Genomic DNA, 22569 nt, shown 5'->3' on the forward strand with positions numbered 1-22569 from the left:
TCATCAAGAAGTTAGACCACTAAGTAAAGGCATGTTTGTAAAGGCCATTTAATGCTCATTAAGTTCATACCTTTCTTGTAGTATTTAGTTTGGAAATTGTAGAGTAATCCATTTCTAAAGTTTTAATCACAAGTTCAGTAGGCGGACACTGCACTTCAAGCAATCGTCTCCATATTTCCCTACCCACTGTCGGCCTTAACTGACAGGCCACTCTTTCCTTCCCCTGCCCGAGATTCCATGCAGGCACCGAATCATTGCCCAGGATTGTCTCATCAGACAGCCATCATCATCTTTCTGGATAGTTACAATAGAGGGGCCAGCACATGCGCTGATTGTTAGGCCAGCACCCGCAATGTCATCAGGATGCTACAGAACGTGTGCTGCTCCCTCTGATGATACAACCCCAGGAATTGATTAAGCTTTTAATTTGGAATTTATACTCATGGTTGCTAGCGGGTTGACTGTGAAGCGATGATTATGAAGCATATCTGGGTAGGTGAGTTTATATTTCTATGGACAGTCCATTTGGGTATTCCCCATCTTTCTGTTCTATCTACAGTTCCAAACATACCTAACCCCATTGCATATTAGGTTTACTAGACAATTTCTGAACCTTCTGCAGTTTGCAATAATGTAATAAACTACATGGATAAAAATATCCTTTGTTACGTGTGACCTGCGCGGATGCACAGGGCACCAACGACAGGATTACAGTGGGGCCGACAGCAAGTCAGGTGAAAGTTACTGTCTCCGCGCCCTAATCGCTGCCATGATCAACCTCTCTCTAGCCTGACCATGGTGAGAGGGGAGCCTGGCCGATCAGCAGAGAGGAGGATGCTTTTCTTACATTGCATGCAGAATCCTTCTCTCTCAGTTTGCAGAGTTACCTCTAGTGCAGGCTCATGGAAGAGGGGGGAGGGGCAGAATACACACATCAGTAAGCACATGGACTGCCCAGCATAGTGTTGGCAGCAGAATAATCTCTGTGCTGTCCAGCCGTTCAACAGTGAAAATATATTTATTCAGTATTGAACGGCTGGGCCTTACAGAGTTTAATCTGCTACCTACTGATTATGGGCTCAGCAACCCAAAGACCCAGAGAACAGCCCAGAGAAGATAGAACTACGGTGAACTAAGAAGAAGAAGCAAAGATGGCCACCAGCAGCAACTCTGTGAAGTTCATAGTGCCAAATCTGATTAACCAGAACTACCAATCTTGGAAATTGAAGGTAAAGATGCTGCTAATAAGAGAAGATAAATGGAAATACACACAGGAGTCTAGACCCAACCCATTACCAGAAGACTGGGTAGAGGAGGCTCAAAATGTACAAATCATTATCTCCCTCAGTGTAGATGATCAGATTGTGCAAGTATGTAAATGTGAAACTGCAAAAGAAATGTGGAAACAGCTGCAGAAAGTGCATGAAAGGATACATCTCAGCAATAAGCTCAATTTAATGAGAAAACAGTATCAGTCTAAACTAAATAAGGTCCAAGATATGCAGGATTCATAAGAAATGCTCTAGAAATTGTGGAGAGCCTGCGGGGCATTGGGGAAGATCTAAAGGATTTCCATGTGGCTGCACTACTACTAAGCTATCTACCAGAAAGTTGTGAAGCACTTGGAACTGCACTAGCTGCACGCCAAGATTATGAACTTACATTGGATTATGTAAAAGGAAACCTTGTAGATGAGTATAAGAGAAAGACAGAAAGTGTAAGCAGCAGTGGAGTTTCCAAAGCAGAATCTACTTTAAAAGCCAAGATGTAACCAAAAATAAAAGTAATTCAAAGGAAACGTGAGTGTTTTGGCTGCATTAAATCAGGTCACCTAAACTGCAGAGTCTAGAAAGCTAGAATGAATCAGCTGAAAAATCAAAATAATCATCAAAGGGTTAAAAGTGCCATTAATGAAGAATATTAGACTTCAAGTACTGAAGCTGCATTTACTGTTAGTGCAAGTACATCAAAGCACACATGGTGTATAGACTCTGGGGCAACTAGTCATATGACTAATGACAGAAACTTCTTCTCTAACCTTAACCAAAGTAAGTTGGAGAAAGTGATCTTGTCTAATGGTCAGTATATGAATTCAGAAGGAAAAATCAAAGATGAGTTATACCAGCTAAAATGCAAGGAAAGTGGAAAACTGCTAAATATGAACAGCGCCATAATTATATCCATATATAGAACAGGCGTCTTACACATAGAGACCCAGAAGCAATAAGAAAGATAGTTCAAAACTACTTGCTGATAGTATTGCAGTCAATTTGTGTAATCAGACATTGAAATGTACTAGCCATCTGAAAGGGAAAATGTCAAGAAAATCCTTTCCTAAGAATAATGTTACAAAATCAGCTTCTGGACTTAATACACACAGATTTTCATGGTCCAATGAGTACTCAAACTCCTGAAAAGAAGAGATATTTTCTCATATTTATCAATGATTATTCAAGATATACAGTTGTCTATTTGCTTCACAGCAAAGAAGAAGTTCCAGAGCAACTTGAAATGTATCTCGCTGAAGTATATAACAAATTTGAAAGAATGGCAAAAATTTTGCATGCAGATAATGAAACTGAATATACAAATAATGAGACACAAAGCGTTTTAAGGGAAAATGGAATGGTATTTCAGACCACTGTACCATACAACCTTAACCCCTTGGTGGCTGGGCAAATTTTTTAGAAATCTGACCAGTGTCACTTCATGTAGTAATAACTCTGGAATGCTTCAAAATATCTCAGTGATTTTGACATTTTTTTTCATGACACATTATACTTTATGATAATGGTTGGTGTTGAGCGAACATGCTCGACACTGCTCGGTACTCGCCCGAGCATCACGCTACTCGGGATGTTCGGCGAGCACCGAGCATTTCCAGGTTACTCGGGCAGGAGCTCGGGTCTCCGCCCTGCATGTTTGGCGCTCTTTACAGAGCCAATGAACATGCAGGGATTGCCAGCCAGTCACTGTAATGCCGCAGCCATGTTGGTTGTGGGCACTACATTGATTACAGCGTCACCTCGAGTATTTAAAAACGGGTGCCGCCATCTTGGACACAGACGGCTGGGATCAGACAGTGTAGGGACAGCGCTGCTGATTTAGGGAGAGATATATACTGCAAAATAGTTAGTGTAGGGTCTGTAAAGGCTGCCAGATCAAACAAACAGTCCTTCTCAGGACTAATATCCATCCCAGATATCAGGCAGGCAGGCAGGCTGTATAGGAGATGCAGTGGTTATACCAGCCAAAGCTGCATTACAGTCCTGTGTACTCCTGTTGCTGAAATTGCTGGACTTAGCTCCAGGTCTCAGGGGCCAGGAAAAATCCTTTTTTTTTCATCTAAATCCTTTTTTTTTTTTCCTCCTTCACACTGTACAAATACCCGTCTTATTAACCTTTTGGTGTCACCCCCCCCCCAAAAAAAAAAAAGTGTGTCTGTGACAGTTCAGACACAAATATATCTGTTTAAAATAGTCTGGTGTAGGCCCGAGAAACAGAAGTGTGGTTTTGCAGTTCCACGGTTCAAACCTCTCTATTATCGACTTTTGGGCCATTTGTAACATAGTAACATAGTTTTTAAGGTTGAAGGAAGACTAAGTCCATCTACTTCAACCCATAGCCTAACATGTTGATCCAGAGGAAGGCAAAAAAACCCATGTGGCCAACACTAAGCTCCACATTGGGGGAAAAAATTCCTTCCCATACGACAATCAGACTAGTTCCCTGGATCAACGCCCTATCAAGGAATCTAGTATATATAACCTGTAATATTATACTTTTCAAGAAAGGCATCCATGCCCTTCTTAAATTTTAATAGTGAATCACTCATTACAACATCATGTGGCAGAGAGTTCCATAGTCTCACTGCTCTTATAGTAAAGAATCCCCGTCTGTGATTATGATTAAACCTTCTTTCCTCCAGATGTAGAAGATGCCCCCTTGTCCCCGTCTCTGGCCTCAGAGTAAAAAGATCAGTAGAAAGGTCTTTGTACTGTCCCCTCATATACTTGTACATAGTAATAAGATCACCCCTAAGCCTTTGTTTTTCTACAGTAAATAACCCCAAGTGTAATAACCTGTCTTGGTATTGCAGAACCCCAGTCCTCTAATAACCTTGGTCGCTCTTCTCTGCACCCTCTCTAGTTCAGCTATGTCTTTCTTACACACCGGAGACCAAAACTGTACACAGTATTCTAAGTGTGGTCGCACTAATGACTTGTATAGAGGTAAAATTATGTTCTCCTCATGAGCATCTATGCCTCTTTTAATGCATCCCATTATTTTATTTGCCTTTGCAGCAGCTGCCTGACACTGGCCACTAAACCGAGAGCTTGTCGTCCACCAATACACCCAGGTCTTTTTCAGTTACAGTTTTGCCCAGTGTTTTATAATTAAGCATATAATTATACATTTTATTTCCTCTGCCCAAGTGCATTACCTTACATTTATCCCCATTAAAGCTCATTTGCCATTTATCAGCCCAAGCTTCTAGTTTACATAGATCCTTCTGTAATATAAAATTGTCCTCCTCTGTATTGATTACCCTGCAGAGTTTAGTATCATCTGCAAATATTGAAGTATTACTATGTATGCCCCCTACAAGGTCATTAATAAATAAGTTAAAAAGAAGGGGGCCCAATACTGACCCCTGTGGTACCCCACTGTTAACTGAGACCCAGTCTGAGTGTTTTCCATTAATAACCACCCTTTGTTTCCTATCACTGAGCCAATTCTTAACCCACATACATATATTTTCCCCTATCCCCTTTGTTCTCATTTTATGTATCAACCTTTTGTGTGGAACCGTATCAAAAGCTTTTGAAAAGTCCATATACACAACATCCACCGTATTTCCTTGGTCCAGTCCAGAACTAGCCTCCTCATAAAAACTGATCAGATTAGTCTGACAGGAACGGTCCCTCGTGAACCCATGTTGATATTGGGTCATGAGGTTATTCTTCTTCAGATACTCTATTATAGCATCTCTTAGGAAACCCTTCAAGATTTTACCCACAGTAGAGGTTAAGCTTACTGGCCTATAATTTCCAAGTTCAGTTTTTGTCCCCTTTTTGAATATTGGCACCACATTTGCTATACGCCAGTCGTGTGGTACAGACCCTGTTATTATGGAATCTTTAAAGATTAAAAATAATGGTCTATCTATGACGTTACTTAATTCCTGCAGTACTCGCAGGTGTATCCCATCCGGGCCCGGGGATTTGTCAACTTTAGTGATTTTTAGACGCCGCCATACTTCCTGCTGGGTTAAGCAAGTGACATTTGCTAAAAAAAAAAACAGTTTGAGTGTGTCGCTCACTGTTCAGCCACAAATATATATATTTTAAAAAGTCTGGTATACACCAGTAAATTATAACTGTGGTTTTGCTGTTCCACGGTAAAAAATCTCTATTATCCTGCTTTTGGCATTTTTTGCCGTAAAAAAAAACTGTAATAGTGTCTCCCTGATATTTCAGACACAAATATATCTGTTTAAAATAGTCTGGTGTAGGCCAGAGAAACAGAAGTGTGGTTTTGCATTTCCACGGTTCAAACCTCTGTATTATCGACTTTTGGGCCCTTTGTACCTAAAAAAAAACAGTTTGAGTGTGTCGCTCACTGTTCAGCCGCAAATATATATATATTTAAAAAAGTGTGGAATACACCAGTAAATTATAACTGTGGTTTGGCTGTTCCAAGGTAAAAAATGTCTATTATCCTGCTTTTGGCATTTTTTGCCATAAAAAAAACCTGTAATATTGTCTCCTGATTGTTCAGACACAAATATATCTGTTTAAAATAGTCTGGTGTAGGCCAGAGAAACAGAAGTGTGGTTTTGCAGTTCCACGGTTCAAACCTCTGTATTATCGACATTTGGGCCATTTGTACCTAAAAAAAAACAGTTTGAGTGTGTCGCTCACTGTTCAGCCGCAAATATATATATTTAAAAAAGTGTGGTATACACCAGTAAATTATAACTGTGGTTTTGCTATTCCACGGTAAAAAATCTCTATTATGCTGCTTTTGGCATTTTTTGCCGTAAAAAAAAACCTGTAATAGTGTCTACCTCATTGTTCAGACACAAATATATCTGTTTAAAATAGTCTGGTGTAGGCCAGAGAAACAGAAGTGTGGTTTTGCAGTTCCACGGTTCAAACCTCTGTATTATTGACTTTTTGGCCATTTGTACCTAAAAAAAAACAGTTTGAGTGTGTCGCTCACTGTTCAGCCGCAAATATATATATTTTAAAAAGTCTGGTATACACCAGTAAATTATAACTATGGTTTTGCTATTCCACGGTAAAAAATCTCTATTATTCTGCTTTTGGCATTTTTTGCCGTAAAAAAAACCTGTAATAGTGTCTCCCTGATTGTTCAGACACAAATATATCTGTTTAAAATAGTCTGGTGTAGGCCAGAGAAACAGAAGTGTGGATTTGCAGTTCCACAGTTCAAACCTCTGTATTATCGACTTTTGGGCCATTTGTACCTAAAAACAAACAGTTTGAGTGTGTTGCTCACTGTTCAGCTGCAAATATATATATTTAAAAAAGTCTGGTATACACCAGTAAATTATAACTGTGGTTTTGCTGTTCCACAGTAAAAAATCTCTATTATCCTGCTTTTGGCATTTTTTGCCGTAAAAAAAAACTGTAATAGTGTCTCCCTGATATTTCAGACACAAATATATCTGTTTAAAATAGTCTGGTGTAGGCCAGAGAAACAGAAGTGTGGTTTTGCAGTTCCACGGTTCAAACCTTTGTATTATCGACTTTTGGGCCATTTGTACCTAAAAAGAACCAGTTTGAGTGTGTCGCTCACTGTTCAGCCGCAAATATATCTATTTAAAATTGTCTGGTATACTCCAGTAAACAATAACTGTAGTTTTGTCATTCCACGGTAAAAAATCTCTATTATTCAGCTTTTGGTATTTTTTCCGAAAAGAAAAACAGTAATAGTTTCTCCCTGATTGTTCAGATTGTTTTAAAGAGTCAGGTGTAGGCCAGAGAAATAGAACTGTGGTTTTCCTATTCCACGGTTCTAATCTACTTTTTATTACCCTTTTTCCATTGATAGTGCGAGTGTAAGCTATTTTACTTCCTTTACAATGGGCAAGGCGTGTGGCAAGGGACGTGGAACTGGGCGTTCTGGTGATGGTGCGTGCAGAGGACGGGGCCGTGGCCAAGGTGAAAATGTGCCACAACCAACAGCCACATCTTCTCGCTCCCACTTCTTAACCGAATTACTAGGGAAGCACAGAACAACACCAGTATTGCGAACTGATCAGTGTGAACAGGTTATTAATTGGATAGCAGATAATACTTCCAGTTACCTGGGCACCACGACCTCCGGTCTGTCTTCCACGCGATCAAATCTTAGTAGCCGTGAGTCTCGACCGCATACTCCTCCTCACCCTGATGCTCCTTCCTCCCACCATGCCGAGTGTCGTCAGACAGCAACTGATCCCACACTTGGACACTCTGAAGAGCTGTTCACTGGTCCATTTCCAGATTTGTGCCCCTCGCCTGCTCCGCTTGAAGTGGTGGAAGAGGAGATCCCATGTAGCGATGCCCAAATATTTGAACAGCCACGGCCACAGGAAGTCGACGCTGGCAATTTGTCACAAGAGGTGGATGATGACGAGACACAATTGCCAGGAAGTGAGGAGGAGGATCGTGGTGCGCAAGTGGAAGAGGAGGAGGTGGTGGATGATCTAGTAACTGACCTAATGTGGCAGGAGGACATGCAGAGCGAGGCCAGCAGCACACAGGGTGAGGTAGGCAGAGTACCCCAACAGGCAGGAAGAAGCAGTTTGGTGGCCGCACACAGAAGGCAGGCAATAGTTCCCCGTAACACCAACACGAGGGACGTTGCCAGTACAACCTGTAGGTCTTCCAGAGTCTGGAATTTTTTTAAAGACTCTGCTGATAACCCCAAAGAGGCCATTTGTACCACCTGCCATGCCAGCATCAGCAGGAGTGTCAAAACTACCAGCCTGACCACCACCAGCATGATCAGGCACGTGGCAGCAAAGCACCCGACTTTGTGAGGTGAACCCCAGGGTCCACGACCAGTGTCAGCGGGTGTCACCACTGCTTCTTCTGCTGTTGTGCGTGCAATAGAACCCCCTGATGTGTGTGCAAGGCAATCCCCTGTCCATACTGCATGCAAAGATGCCCCCTCCTCTCAGTCTTCACTTGTTATGGCAGTTTCTCAAGAAACAGTATCAACGTCCACGTCCCACCGCTGCGTTCAATTGTCCATATCCCAGACCTTTGAACGAAAGCGGAAATTCGCAGCTAACACCCCACAGGTCACAGTCCTAAATTCGCACATTTCACGACTGCTTGCAGTGGAAATGCTGCCTTTTAGGCTGGTGGAGACGGAATCCTTCCGCAACCTTATGGCGGTGGCCGTCCCTCGGTACTCGGTCCCCAGCCGAAACTATTTTGCCCGGTGTGCCATCCCCGCACTACACAAGCACGTGTCCCAAAACATCTGCCGTGCCCTCAACAACGCAGTTACTGGGAGAGTCCACCTGACAATGGACACGTGGACAAGTGCTTGTTTCCAGGGATGGTACATCTCCCTGATGGCACACTGGGTAAACATAGTGGAAGCCGGGACCCAGTCGGACCTTGGGAAGGAACACAACCTCCCCACACCGAGGATTGCTGGCCCTATGTCAGTCAGAGTTGCCCCCACAGTGTACAGCTCCTGCGCATCATCCTCCTCCTCCTCCTCATGTTCAGCCTCCATCTCAGATATCACCACATCAGTTACAAGCTGGAAGCACTGCAGTACTGCCTCCGCCAAGCGGCAACAGGCTGTGCTGAAACTCATAAGCTTAGGTAAGAAACCTCACACTGCTTGTGAGTTGTGGACAGCTGTGAAAGAGCAGGCAGATCTGTGGCTGACACCGCTGAACCTACATCCAGGCATGGTTGTGTGGGACAATGGCCGTAACCTGGTGGCGGCTCTGAGGCTAGGCGAGATCACACACGTACCATGGCTGGCTCATGTGCTTAACCTCGTGGTTCAGCGGTTTCTTAAATCGTACCCCGAGTTGCCAGATCTGTTCGTCAAAGTACGCCGCCTGTCAGCTAATTTTCGCAAGTCAGCTACAGCTTCCGCCGCCCTTGCTGTGTTGCAGCAGCGTTTGCAGCTTCCGTCACACCGACTGGTGTGTGATGTCCCCACACATTGGAACTCTACCCTCCACATGTTGCAAAGGATTTGGGAGCAGAAGAGATCAGTTGTGGAGTACCAGCTGCAACAAGGCCATCGATATTCTGGTCAGACTCCACACATAAGACCTCAGGAGTGGACCTGGATGTCTGACATATGTACCATCTTGACAAACTTTGAGGAGTCCACCAAGATGGTGAGTGGCGATGACGCCATCATTAGCGTCAGCATTCCACTTGTCTGTCTTTTGCAATGCTCTCTGCAGAGAATTAAAGAGGAGGCATTGCAGCCAGAGTATGATGAGATGGATCCAAAAGGGGTAGCGGGCGATTACACACAGCCCAGCCTCATCTCATCCCAATGTGCATTGGGGGACAATGAGGGAAAGGAGGAGGAGGAGGAAGAAGAACCGGAGCTGGTATCATGCGCTGTAGACGGTAGTACCTGTACAACTGTCATACAGTCGGTTCAGCGTGGGTGGCCTGAGGACAGGGGGGAGGAGGAGGAGGAGGAGAGCATGGTCTGTCGTCATCTTGGTGAGGACACGGAAGTCTTGCCCGTTACAAGTCTGGCACGCATGGCTGACTTTATGTTACTCTGCCTTAACCGTGACCCTCGCGTTGTCAAAATGTTGGGTGACAGTAATTACTGGTTGGTGACACTTTTAGACCCCCGCTACAAGGAGAACTTTCACTCTCTTATTCCTGAGGTGGAGAGGTCTACAAAAATGTGGCAGTACCAGAAGGCCCTTGCTGCAGAACTGTTAAAAAAATTCCCATCTGAACACGCTAGCGGCAGAGGTCACAGTTCGTTTACCAACCAAGGCGTACAGGCGAGAGAGACGCAACTCCAATCCAGCAGAGGCAGGGGAACACTGTCAACATTCTGTGACAGTTTTCTGAGACCCGCCCAGCTTACAGGCCCTGAGGCGCGGGGTACTCTCACAAGGAGTGGAAAGTTTCAAAAGATGGTGAGGGAGTACCTTGCCGACCGTACTAGCGTCCTCCGTGATTCCTCTGTGCCTTTTAATTATTGGGTATCCAAGTTGGACACTTGGAATGAACTCGCTCTGTACGCCTTGGAGGTCCTGGCCTGCCCTGACGCTAGCATGTTATTGGAGCGTGTTTTTAGTGCCGCTGGGGGAATTATAACTGATAAGCACACTCGCCTGTCAGCTGACAATGCTGACAAGCTGACCCTTATCAAAATGAACAAGGGCTGGATTGGGCCAGACTTCTCATCACCACCAAATAACAGCAGAGTAACATAAAGTCAAATCCACTGTGTTATTTCGGGAGGTGTATTCCCATGCACCGCTTCACACCCACACATGGGTATATGCTTCCTCATTTCGGCTGTATTTTGCTCTTCTCCTTATCCCCAGCCTCCACCACCACTATACCACCAGGGTGACCGTGGTCGATGTTGCCAGCATTGCAAGTTCCTCCGTCCTAATTTTTGCCAGCTTTTGCTTGGAAGGCATAGGCAAAGGCTATGGGAGACCCACTTTCCAATAATGTTTTTAATATGCTGTACTGCATGGCTCTTGTAAGGGGCATTAAAATTGTCTTGTTAAGCTACTGCAACCTCCACCAGTCTTCCAAGGGGCATTTAAACCGTCTTGTTAAGCTACTGCGACCTCCACCATTCTTCCAAGGGGCATTTAAATCGTCTTGTTAAGCTACGGCGAACTCCACGTCTCTTCCAAGGGGCATTAAAACCATCTTGTTAAGCTACTGCAACCTCCACGTCTCTTCCAAGGGGCATTTAAACCGTCTTGTTAAGCTACTGCGACCTCCACCATTCTCCCAAGGGGCATTAAAACCATCTTGTTAAGCTACTGCGACCTCCACGTCTCTTCCAAGGGGCATTAAAACCGTCTTGTTAAGCTACTGCGACCTCCACGTCTCTTCCAAGGGGCATTAAAACCGTCTTGTTAAGCTACTGCAACCTCCACGTCTCTTCCAAGGGGCATTTAAACCATCTTGTTAAGCTACTGCGACCTCCACCATTCTTCCAAGGGGCATTTAAACCGTCTTGTTAAGCTACTGCGACCTCCACCATTCTTCCAAGGGACATTTAAACCATCTTGTTAAGCTACTGCGACCTCCACGTCTCTTCCAAGGGGCATTAAAACAGTCTTGGTAAGCTACTGCAACCTCCACGTCTCTTCCAAGGGGCATTTAAACCATCTTGTTAAGCTACTGTGACCTCCACCATTTTTCCAAGGGGCATTTAAACAGTCTTGTTAAGCTACTGCGACCTCCACGTCTATTCCAAGGGGCATTAAAACCGTCTTGGTAAGCTACTGCGACCGCCACGTCTCTTCCAAGGGGCATTAAAACCATCTTGTTAAGCTGCTGCGACCTCCTACATTCTTCCTAGGGGCATGTAAACCGTCTTGTTAAGCTACTGCAACCTCCATCATTCTTCCAAGGGACATTTAAACCATCTTGTTAAGCTACTGCGACCTACACGTCTCTTCCAAGGGGCATTAAAACAGTCTTTTTGAGCTACTGCAACCTCCATGTCTCTTCCAAGGGGCATTTAAACCATCTTATTAAGCTACTGTGACCCCCACCATTCTTCCAAGGGACATTTAAACCATCTTGTTAAGCTACTGCGACCTCCACGTCTCTTGCAAGGGGCATTAAAACCGTCTTGTTAAGCTACTGCGACCTCCACATCTCTTCCAAGGGGCATTAACACCGTCTTGTTAAGCTACTTCAACCTCCTCGTCTCTTCCAAGGGGTCATTAAAACCGTCTTGTTAAGCTACTGCAACCTCCTCGTCTCTTCCAAGGGGCATTTAAACCGTCTTGTTAAGCTACTGCGACCTCCACCATTCTTCCAAGGGGCATTTAAACCATCTTGTTAAGCTATTGCGACCTCCACGTATCTTCCAAGGGGCATTAAAACAGTCTTATTAAGCTACTACAACCTCCATGTCTCTTCCAATCTTCCAAGGGGCATTTAAACCATCTTGTTACGCTACTGTGACCCACACCATTCTTCCAAGGGGCATTTAAACCATCCTGTTAAGCTACTGCGACCTCCACGTCTCTTGCAAGGGGCATTAAAACCGTCTTGTTAAGCTACTGCGACCTCCACGTCTCTTCCAAGGGGCATTAAAACCGTCTTGTTAAGCTACTGCAACCTCCTCGTCTCTTCCAAGGGGCATTTAAACCGTCTTGTTATGCTACTGCGACCTCCACCATTCTTCCAAGGGGCATTTAAACCATCTGTTTAAGCTACTGCGACATCCACGTCTCTTCCAAGGTGCATTAAAACTGTCTTGTTAAGCTACTGCGACCTGCACGTCTCTTCCAAGGGGCATTAAAACCGTCTTGTTAAGCTACTGCAACCTCCACGTCTCTTCCAAGGGGCATTTAAACCGTCTTGTTAAGCTACTGCGACCGCCACCATTCTTCCAAGGGGCATTTAAACCGTCTTGTTAAGCTACTGCGACCTCCACGTCTCTTCCAAGGGGCATTAAAACCATCTTGTTAAGCTACTGCGACCTCCACGTCTCTTCCAAGGGGAATTAACACCATCTTGTTAAGCTACTGCGACCTCCACCATTCTTCCAAGGGGCATTAAAACCGTCTTGTTAAGCTAATGCAACCTCCACGTCTCTTCCAAGGGGCATTAAAACCGTCTTGTTAAGCTACTGCGACCTCCACGTCTTTTCCGGGGGGCAATTTAACTGTCTTGTTAATCTACTGTGACCTCCACTATTCTTCCAAGGGGCATTTAAACCGTCTTGTTAAGCTACGGCGACCTTCTCCATTCTTCCATGGGGCATTTAAACCATTTTGTTAAGCTACTGTGACCACCACGTCTCTTCCAAGAGGCATTAAAACCGTCTTGTTATGCTACTGCAACCTCCACGTCTCTTCCAAGGGGCATTTAAACCATGTTGTTAAGTTACTGCGACATCCACCATTCTTCCAAGGGGCATTTAAATCGACTTGTTAAGCTACTGCGACCTCCACGTCTCTTTCAAGGGACATTAAAACCATCTTGTTAAGCTACTTTGACCTCCACGGCACTTCCAAGGGGCATTAAAACCATCTTGTTAAACTCATACAACATCCATGTCTCTTCAAAGGTGCATTAAAACCGTCTTGTTAAGCTACTGCGACCTGCACGTCTCTTCCAACGGGCATTAAAACCGTCTTGTTAAGCTACTGCGACCTCCACGTCTCTTCCAATGAGTATTAAAACCGTCTTGCTGAGCTACTGAAACCTCCACGTCTCTTCCAAGGGGCATTTAAACCGTCTTGTTAAGCGACTGCGACTGCCACCATTCTTCCAAGGGGCATTTAAACCATCTGTTTAAGCTACTGCGACATCCACGTCTCTTCCAAGGTGCATTAAAACTGTCTTGTTAAGCTACTGCGACCTGCACGTCTCTTCCAAGGGGCATTAAAACCGTCTTGTTAAGCTACTGCAACCTCCACGTCTCTTCCAAGGGGCATTTAAACCGTCTTGTTAAGCTACTGCGACCGCCACCATTCTTCCAAGGGGCATTTAAACCGTCTTGTTAAGCTACTGCGACCTCCACGTCTCTTCCAAGGGGCATTAAGACCATCTTGTTAAGCTACTGCGACCTCCACGTCTCTTCCAAGGGGAATTAAAACCATCTTGTTAAGCTACTGCGACCTCCACCATTCTTCCAAGGGGCATTAAAACCGTCTTGTTAAGCTAATGCAACCTCCACGTCTCTTCCAAGTGGCATTAAAACAGTCTTGTTAAGCTACTGCGACCTCCACGTCTCTTCCGGGGGGCATTTTAACTGTCTTGTTAATCTACTGTGACCTCCACTATTCTTCCAAGGGGCATTTAAACCGTCTTGTTAAGCTACTGCGACCTTCTCAATTCTTCCAAGGGGCATTTAAACCATTTTGTTAAGCTACTGTGACCACCACGTCTCTTCCAAGGGGCATTAAAACCGTCTTGTTATGCTACTGCAACCTCCACGTCTCTTCCAAGGGGCATTTAAACCTTGTTGTTAAGTTACTACGACCTCCACCATTCTTCCAAGGGGCATTTAAATCGACTTGTTAAGCTACTGCGACCTCCACGTCTCTTCCAAGGGGCATTATATCCATCTTCTTAAGCTACTTTGACCTCCACGGCACTTCCAAGGGGCATTAAAACCATCTTGTTAAACTCATACAACATCCATGTCTCTTCCAAGGTGCATTAAAACCGTCTTGTTAAGCTACTGCGACCTCCACGTCTCTATCAAGGGGCATTAAAACCGTCTTGTTAAGCTACTGCGACTTCCACGTCTCTTCCAGGGGGCATTAAAACCGTATTGTTAAGCTACTGAAACCTCCACGTCTCTTCCAAGGGACATTTAAGCCGTCTTATTAAGCTACTGCGACCTCCACCATTCTTCCAAGGGGCATTTAAACCATCTTGTTAAGCTACTGAGACCTCCATGTCTCTTCCAAGGGGCATTAAAACCGGCTGGTTAAGCCACTTCAACCTCCACGTCTCTTCCACTGGGCATTAATACCGTCTTGTTAAGCTACTGCAACCTCCACGTCTCTTCCAAGGGGCATTTAAACCATCTTGTTAAGCTACTGCAATCTCCACGTCTCTTCCAAGGGGCATTAAAACTATCTTGTTAAGCTACTGCGACCTCCACGTCTATTTCAAGGGGCATTAAAACCGTCTTGTTAAGCTACTGCAACCTCCACGTCTCTTCCAAGGGGCATTTAAACCGTCCTGTTAAGCTACTGCGACCTCCACCATTCTTCCAAGGGGCATTTAAACCGTCTTGTTAAGCTACTGCGACCTCCACTTCTCTTCCAAGGGGCATTAAAACTATCTTGTTAAGCTACTGCGACCTCCACGTCTCTTCCAAGGGGCATTAAAACCGTCTTGTTAAGCTACTGCAACCTCCACGTCTCTTCCAAGGGGCATTTAAACCGTCTTGTTAAGCTTCTGCAACCTCCACCATTCTTCCAAGGGGCATTTAAACCGTCTTGTTAAGCTACTGCGACCTCCACGTCGCTACCAAGGGGCATTAAAACAGTCTTATTAAGCTACTGCGACCTCCACGTCTCTTCCAAGGGGCATTAAAACTGTCTTGTTAAACTCCTACAACATCCATGTCTCTTCCAAGGTGCATTAAAACCATCTTGTTTAGCTACGGAGACCTCCACATCTCTATCAAGGGGCATTAAAACCGTCTTGTTAAGCTACTGTGACCTCCACGTCTCTTCCAAGGGGCATTAAAACCGTCTTGTTAAGCTACTGCAACCTCCACGTCTCTTCCAAGGGACATTTAAACTGTCTTGTTAAGCTACTGCGACCTCCTCCATTCTTCCAAGGGGCATTTAAACCATCTTGTTAAGCTACTGCGAATTCCACGTCTCTTCCAAGAGGCATTAAAATCGTCTTGTTAAGCTACTGCAACGTCCAAGTCTCTTCCAAGGGGCATTTAAACCGTCTTGTTAAGCTACTGCGACCTCCACCATTCTTCCAAGGGGCATTTAAACCGTCTTGTTAAGCTACTGCGACCTCCATGTCTCTTCCAAGGGGTATTAAAACCGTCTTGTTAAGCTACTGCAACCTCCACGTCTCTTCGGGGGGGCATTTTAACTGTCTTGTTAATCTACTGCGACCTCCACTATTCTTCCAAGGGGCATTTAAACCGTCTTGTTAAGCTACTGCGACCTTCTCCATTCTTCCAAGGGGCATTTAAACCATTTTGTTAATCTACTGTTACCACCACGTCTCTTACAAGGGGCATTAAAACCGTCTTGTTATGCTACTGCAACCTCCACGTCTCTTCCAAGGGGCATTTAAACCATGTTGTTAAGTTACTGCGACCTCCACCATTCTTCCAAGGGGCATTTAACTCATCTTGTTAAGCTACTGCGACCTCCACGTCTCTTCCAAGGGGCATTAAAACCGTTTTGATAAGTTCCTGCGACCTCCACGGCACTTCCAAGGGGCATTAAAACCATCTTCTTAAGCTCATACAACATCCATGTCTCTTCCAAGGTGCATTAAAACCATCTTGTTAAGCTACTGCGACCTCCACGTCTCTATCAAGGGGCATTAAAACCGTCTTGTTAAGCTACTGCGACCTCCACGTCTCTTCCAAGGGGCATTAAAACTGTCTTGTTAAGCTACTGCGACCTCCACGTCTTTTCCAAGGGGCATTTAAACCATCTTGTTAAGCAACTGAGACCTCCATGTCTCTTCCAAGGGGCATTAAAACCGTCCTGTTAAGCTACTGCGACCTCCACCATTCTTCCAAGGGGCATTTAAACCGTCTTGTTAAGCTACTGCGACCTCCACTTCTCTTCCAAGGGGCATTAAAACTATCTTGTTAAGCTACTGCGACCTCCACGTCTCTTCCAAGGGGCATTAAAACCGTCTTGTTAAGCTACTGCAACCTCCACGTCTCTTCCAAGGGGCATTTAAACCGTCTTGTTAAGCTTCTGCAACCTCCACCATTCTTCCAAGGGGCATTTAAACCGTCTTGTTAAGCTACTGCGACCTCCGCCATTCTTCAAAGGGGTATTTAAACCATCTTGCTAAGCTACTGCGACCTCCTCCTTTCTTCCAAGGGGTATTTAAACCATCTTGTTAAGCTACTGCGACCTCCACGTCTCTTCCAAGGGGCTTTAAAACCGTCTTGTTAAGCTACTGCAACTTCCACGTCTCTTCCAAGGGGCATTTAAATCGTCTTGATAAGCTACTGCGACCTCCACCATTCTTCCAAGGGGCATTTAAACCATCTAGTAAATCTACTGCGACCTCCATGTCTCTTCAAAGGGGCATTAAAACCGTCTTTTTAAGCTACTGCGACCTCCACGTCTATTTCAAGGGGCATTAAAACCGTCTTGTTAAGCTACTGCAACCTCCACGTCTCTTCCAAAGGGCATTTAAACCGTCTTGTTAAGTTACTGCGACCTCCACCATTCTTCCAAGGGGCATTTAAACCGTCTTGTTAAGCTACTGCGACCTCCACGTCTCTTCCAAGGGGCATTAAAACCGTCTTTTTAAGCTACTGCGACCTCCATGTCTCTTCCAAGGGCATTAAAACCGTCTTGTTAAGCTACTGCGAGCTCCACCATTCTTCCAAGGGGCATTTAAACCGTCTTGTTAAGCTACTGCGACCTTCACGTCTCTTCCAAGGGGCATTAAAACTGTCGTGTTAAGCTACTGAAACCTCCACGTCTTTTACAAGGGGCATTAAAACTGTCTTGTTAAGCTACTGCGACCTCCACGTCTCTTCTAAGGGGCTTTAAAACTGTCTTGTTAAGCTACTGCGACTTCCACGTCTCTTCCAAGGGTCATTAAAACCGTCTTGTTAAGCTACTGCAACCACCACGTCTCTTCCAAGGGGCATTTAAACTGTCTTGTTAAGCTACTGCGACCTCCACCATTCTTCAAAGGGGCATTTAAACCATCTTGTTAAGCTACTGCGACCTCCTCCTTTCTTCCAAGGGGTATTTAAACCATCTTGTTAAGCTACTGCGACCTCCACGTCTCTTCCAAGGGGCTTTAAAACCGTCTTGTTAAGCTACTGCAACTTCCACGTCTCTTCCAAGGGGCATTTAAATCGTCTTGATAAGCTACTGCGACCTCCATCATTCTTCCAAGGGGCATTTAAACCATCTAGTAAATCTACTGCGACCTCCATGTCTCTTCAAAGTGGCATTAAAACCGTCTTGTTAAGCTACTGCGACCTCCACATCTATTCCAAGGGGCATTAAAACCGTCTTGTTAAGCTACTGCAACCTCCACGTCTCTTCCAAGGGGCATTTAAACCGTCTTGTTAAGCTACTGCGACCTCCACCATTCTTCCAAGGGGCATTTAAACCGTCTTGTTACGCTACTGCGATCTCCACATCTCTTCCAAGTGGCATTAAAACTGTCTGGTTAAGCTACTGTGACCTCCACGTCTCTTCCAAGGGGCATTAAAACCATCTTGTTAAGCTACTGCAACCTCCTCTCTCTTCCAAGCGGCATTTAAACCATCTTGTTAAGCTACTGCGATCTCCACCATTCTTCCAAGGGGCACTTAAACCGTCTTCTTAAGCTACTGCGACCTCCACGTCGCTACCAATGGGTGTTAAAACTGTCTTGTTAAGCTTCTGCGACCTCCACGTCTCTTCCAAGTGGCATTAAAACCGTCTTGTTAAGCTACGGCAACCTCCATGTCTCTTCCAAAGGCATTTAAACCGTCTTGTTAAGTTACTGCGACCTCCACCATTCTTCCAAGTGGCATTTAAACCATCTTATTAGGCTACTGCGACCTCCACGTCTCTTCCACGGGGCATTAAAACCGTCTTGTTAAGCTACTGCGACCTCCACGTCTCTTCCAAGGGGCATTAAAACATCTTTTTAAGCTCCTGCAACATCCACGTCTCTTCCAAGGGGTATTAAAACCGTCTTGTTAAGCTACTGCGACCTCCACATCTCTTCCAAGGGGCATTAAAACCGTCTTGTTAAGCTACTGCAACCTCCACGTCTCTTCCAAAGGGCATTAAAACTGTCTTGTTAAGCTACTGCGACCTCCACGTCTCTTCCAAGGGGCATTTAAACCATCTTGTTAAGCTATTGCAACCTCCACGTCTCTTCCAAAGGGCATTTAATTTGTCTTGTTAAGCTACTGCGACCTCCACGTCTCTTCCAAGGGGCATTAAAACTGTCTTGTTAAGCTACTGCGACCTCCACGTCTTTTCCAAGGGGCATTTAAACCATCTTGTTAAGCAACTGAGACCTCCACCGCTTTTCCAAGGGGCATTAAAACCGTCTTGTTAAGCTACAGCGACCTCCACCACTTTTTCAAGGGGCATTGATATTGTCTTTTATAGCACTGCGAGCTCCACCATTCTTCCAACGGGCATTGCATTTCCTCCTAATTTTAGTCAGCTTTTGCTTTTCAATGCATAGGCGAACACTAAGGGAGACCCACTCCCCAATAATGGGTAGAAGGTTTTTAGTATGCTGTAATCCATGTCTGTTTCAAGGGGCATTGCAGTTCCTCATAATTTTTGGAAAGCCTTCCATTCACTGCTTAGGCCAACAGTGCACAGGATACCCAGTTGCTATAAATGGAAAATACGGTTTAGTTAAGGCCCTCTGACCTCCATGTCACTTCCAAGGGGCACTGGAGTGCCTCGAAATTTTTGGTAGGCATTGCACTCACTGCATGCCCTATAACTGTGTAGCCGAACCTCTCCTTTTGGTACAGAAACATATCCTACTAGACGTGTGGTTGACTGGCCTAATATTGATGTGAATGGTCCCTGTTCCTCCTGCTCTTTCTCCTTTGCCACCACCTCATCCATCATTCATCACCTGAAGCTTTGTTTTAACGGGAGTCATAGAACTGGGATAGTAGCAGGAAAACATCCAGCAATCCTTGGAGGAGGTAGGATATGTGCCAAAACGCTGACCAACTCAGGCCTAGCCGCTACTACATACATGCGCTTGCATTCCAAGAAAACAAAGCAGATGCTAACTTCTATCATCATCATCATGCTCCTCACCTTGGCACTCTTAACTCCCCTGATGGAGAAGCCAGGGCCCACCGGAGGAGTCTGGTTCTCTGGTGGGCTCGTCCAATGCTGCCCTAAAGCAGGCCGTACTAAGAAAAGTGTGTGGGGGGATGTTCCAAGGAGAAATACGGGCTGCTGGGGACCGTTTATGGACACCCGGCCGCCCTAGGCGGCTGGGAACCGTGTGTGGACACCCAGCCGCGGGTCGGCTGGGGACCAAGTATGGACACCCGGACTGCCCCCTGGCGGCTGGGGACCGAGCGTGGACACCCGGCCGCCGGGCGGCTGGAGACTGAGTATGGATACCAGGCCGCAGACGCAGCCATGACATGGTGGCCGGCGTCTGCCTCCACATGCCTAAAAGGCCCAATTTCAAGTGCAAGCAAGCTAGCACTATGGTATTGGAGCCTGGGGGTGGGTGGGTGGCAGGTTGCACACTTACTCTTGCATTCCAAGAAAACAAAGTGGATGCTATCTTCTATCATCATCATCATGCTCCTCACCTTGGCACTTTCAACTCCCCTGATGGAGAAGCCAGCGCCCACCGGAGGAGTCTGGTTCTCTGGTGGGCTCGTCCAATGCTGCCCTAAAGCAGGCCGGGCTAAGAAAAGTGTGGGGGGATGTTCCAAGGAGAAATAGGGGCGGCTGGGGACCGTTTATGGACACCCGGCCGCGGGGCGGCTGGGGACCGAGTATGGACACCCAGCCGCCCCCTGGCTGCTGGGGACCAAGCATGGACACCCGGCCGCCAGGCGGCTGGGGACTGAGTACCTCGCTGCCGAAGCAGCCATGAGGCAGTGGCCAGCTTCGGCCTCCTTCAAACTAAAAGGCCCCATTTCAAGTGCAATCAAGCTAGCAGTATGGTATTGCAGCCTGGGGGTGGGTGGCAGGCTGCATACTTGCGCTTGCATTGCAAGGAATGGGGGAGTTACAATTGAACACTGCCCTGGGACAAGGACTTGCACGGGGATAGTTGCAAGTCTGCTCTTCTGATGCGGCAAGGATCACTTCTGATGGGCACACTTTTAGGCAGTGACCTGGGAGTCAGAGATGCTTCCAGGGGTCTTCCCCATGCTGTCCCCATGTCTTTTCAGCACTGTATGCATGTGTCACACAGCACATGGCCAGATAAGGTTGTAAAATGTTAAAATGACATTTCCCGGTGAATGCATTCGTCACGGTTGAAAGCAATACAAAAGTGCAAAAACGCATAAAAAATGCTACTTGTGAACATAGCCCAAGATGTGGAGGAGTATTTTTGTTTGTGGTTATTTATTTTACCTTATACACAAATCTTTACCCTAGAAAGGAAGTTCCTTGACATATTTCACAGGAAAACCGTTTCAGTTTCGTTTTTGAACGTTTTATTGTGAGCCCGTAAAAATGGCTTAATACCTCTGACCACGTTGTTGACAGCAGTGACATGGGGGTCAGAAATGCTTCCTGGAGCAATGCCCATGCTGTCCCCATGTTTTTTTAGCACTGTCACTATCGTTTTGGGCACTTTTTAGGCTTTCTACAGACTGCCGGGGGTGCCGCCGCAAAAATGCTTGGGTCTCCCATAGACTGACATTGGGCTCGTTGCTCGGGTCGAGCACCCGAGTATCACGGCGAGCTCAGCCCGAGCTTTGAGCACCCGAGCATTTTAGTGCTCGCTCAACACTACTCAAGAGCCTACCTTTTTGTCTGAGTGGTATCAGATGACTTCTTGTGATGTTCTTTTATTAATATTGCACTGTTGCTTGAATGTTTTGTTTCTAAGTTATTCATGCTTGCTTTTGCACATTTTACCTTATTCGTGAATGTTATTTATTTATACTTTGTAAAACTTTTATAATCTGTCCCGAAACCATATTCTATTCTAACTTTATAAATACTCAGATAAATCTCAATTTAACTAAAATTTTTAGATTAATTAGAGTCCTCATAAGGCACAAAAGCAAATATGGAAACAAAGAGAAAAAAGGGGAAATTAATAACAAAGAATTCACCCTAGTTAATATATATACGCGCCAAATAGAGGCTAAATTTCATTTCTAAATAAATTAATGGAAAAAATAAAAAAAATTCAAAAGGCTGACAATCTTATTCAGAGATTTTAATGTCATTCCTGAGCTTAGATACTATACAATCTTCAAGACAAATTTTTTTTCCCTTAAAAATTGGCTTATAAGACAATACCTATATGACGTATTTAGGTGCCTCAATTCCTCCACCAAAGAGTTTATATATTACTCTGATAGAAATCATACTTTCTTCAAAATAGACTTAGTTCTAACATCTATTTACTCTTTAAAGAAATTTAGCAGGGTCATCATCAGTAAGAAATCTTGATCCGGCTACGCTCCTGTACTATTCACAATTATATCCTTTGTTGACCCTAACAATTCTAGATTGTGAAGATGTAATTCCTTTATGTTGAAACTCCCTTTCTACAAAGCAAAAAATTTCTCTCAAGAATTATCTCCTTTCACAATATGGAGTTCACATAAAGCAGTTATCAGAGGTGTATTAATATTAGAGATGAGCAAATATTTCAATATTCAGTTCGGTAACGTTTACCGAATTTGCAAATATTCGCTGATTTTATTAGTCGAATATTCATTGAACATTACCGAACGCCATAGGATTCAATGGGGGGTAAAAACAAACGCATACACAACACCTTCAAACGGGCCCAAAAGCTGCCAAAACAAATCAAATTAGGGTAGACACCAGGAAAGTGCCATCAATAGACCCAGAGTACAATTACTATAATTATAATTATTATTATTACAGCGACATTTATTCTGTGGCGCTTTACATGTGAAAAGGGGTCACCAACTGCTACTAGAGGAGGG

The sequence above is a fragment of the Phyllobates terribilis genome, unplaced genomic scaffold, assembly GCF_046119375.1.
Source record: "Phyllobates terribilis strain yellow unplaced genomic scaffold, ASM4611937v1 Scaffold_10__3_contigs__length_209671492, whole genome shotgun sequence".
NCBI classification, from domain to species: Eukaryota; Metazoa; Chordata; class Amphibia; order Anura; family Dendrobatidae; genus Phyllobates; species Phyllobates terribilis.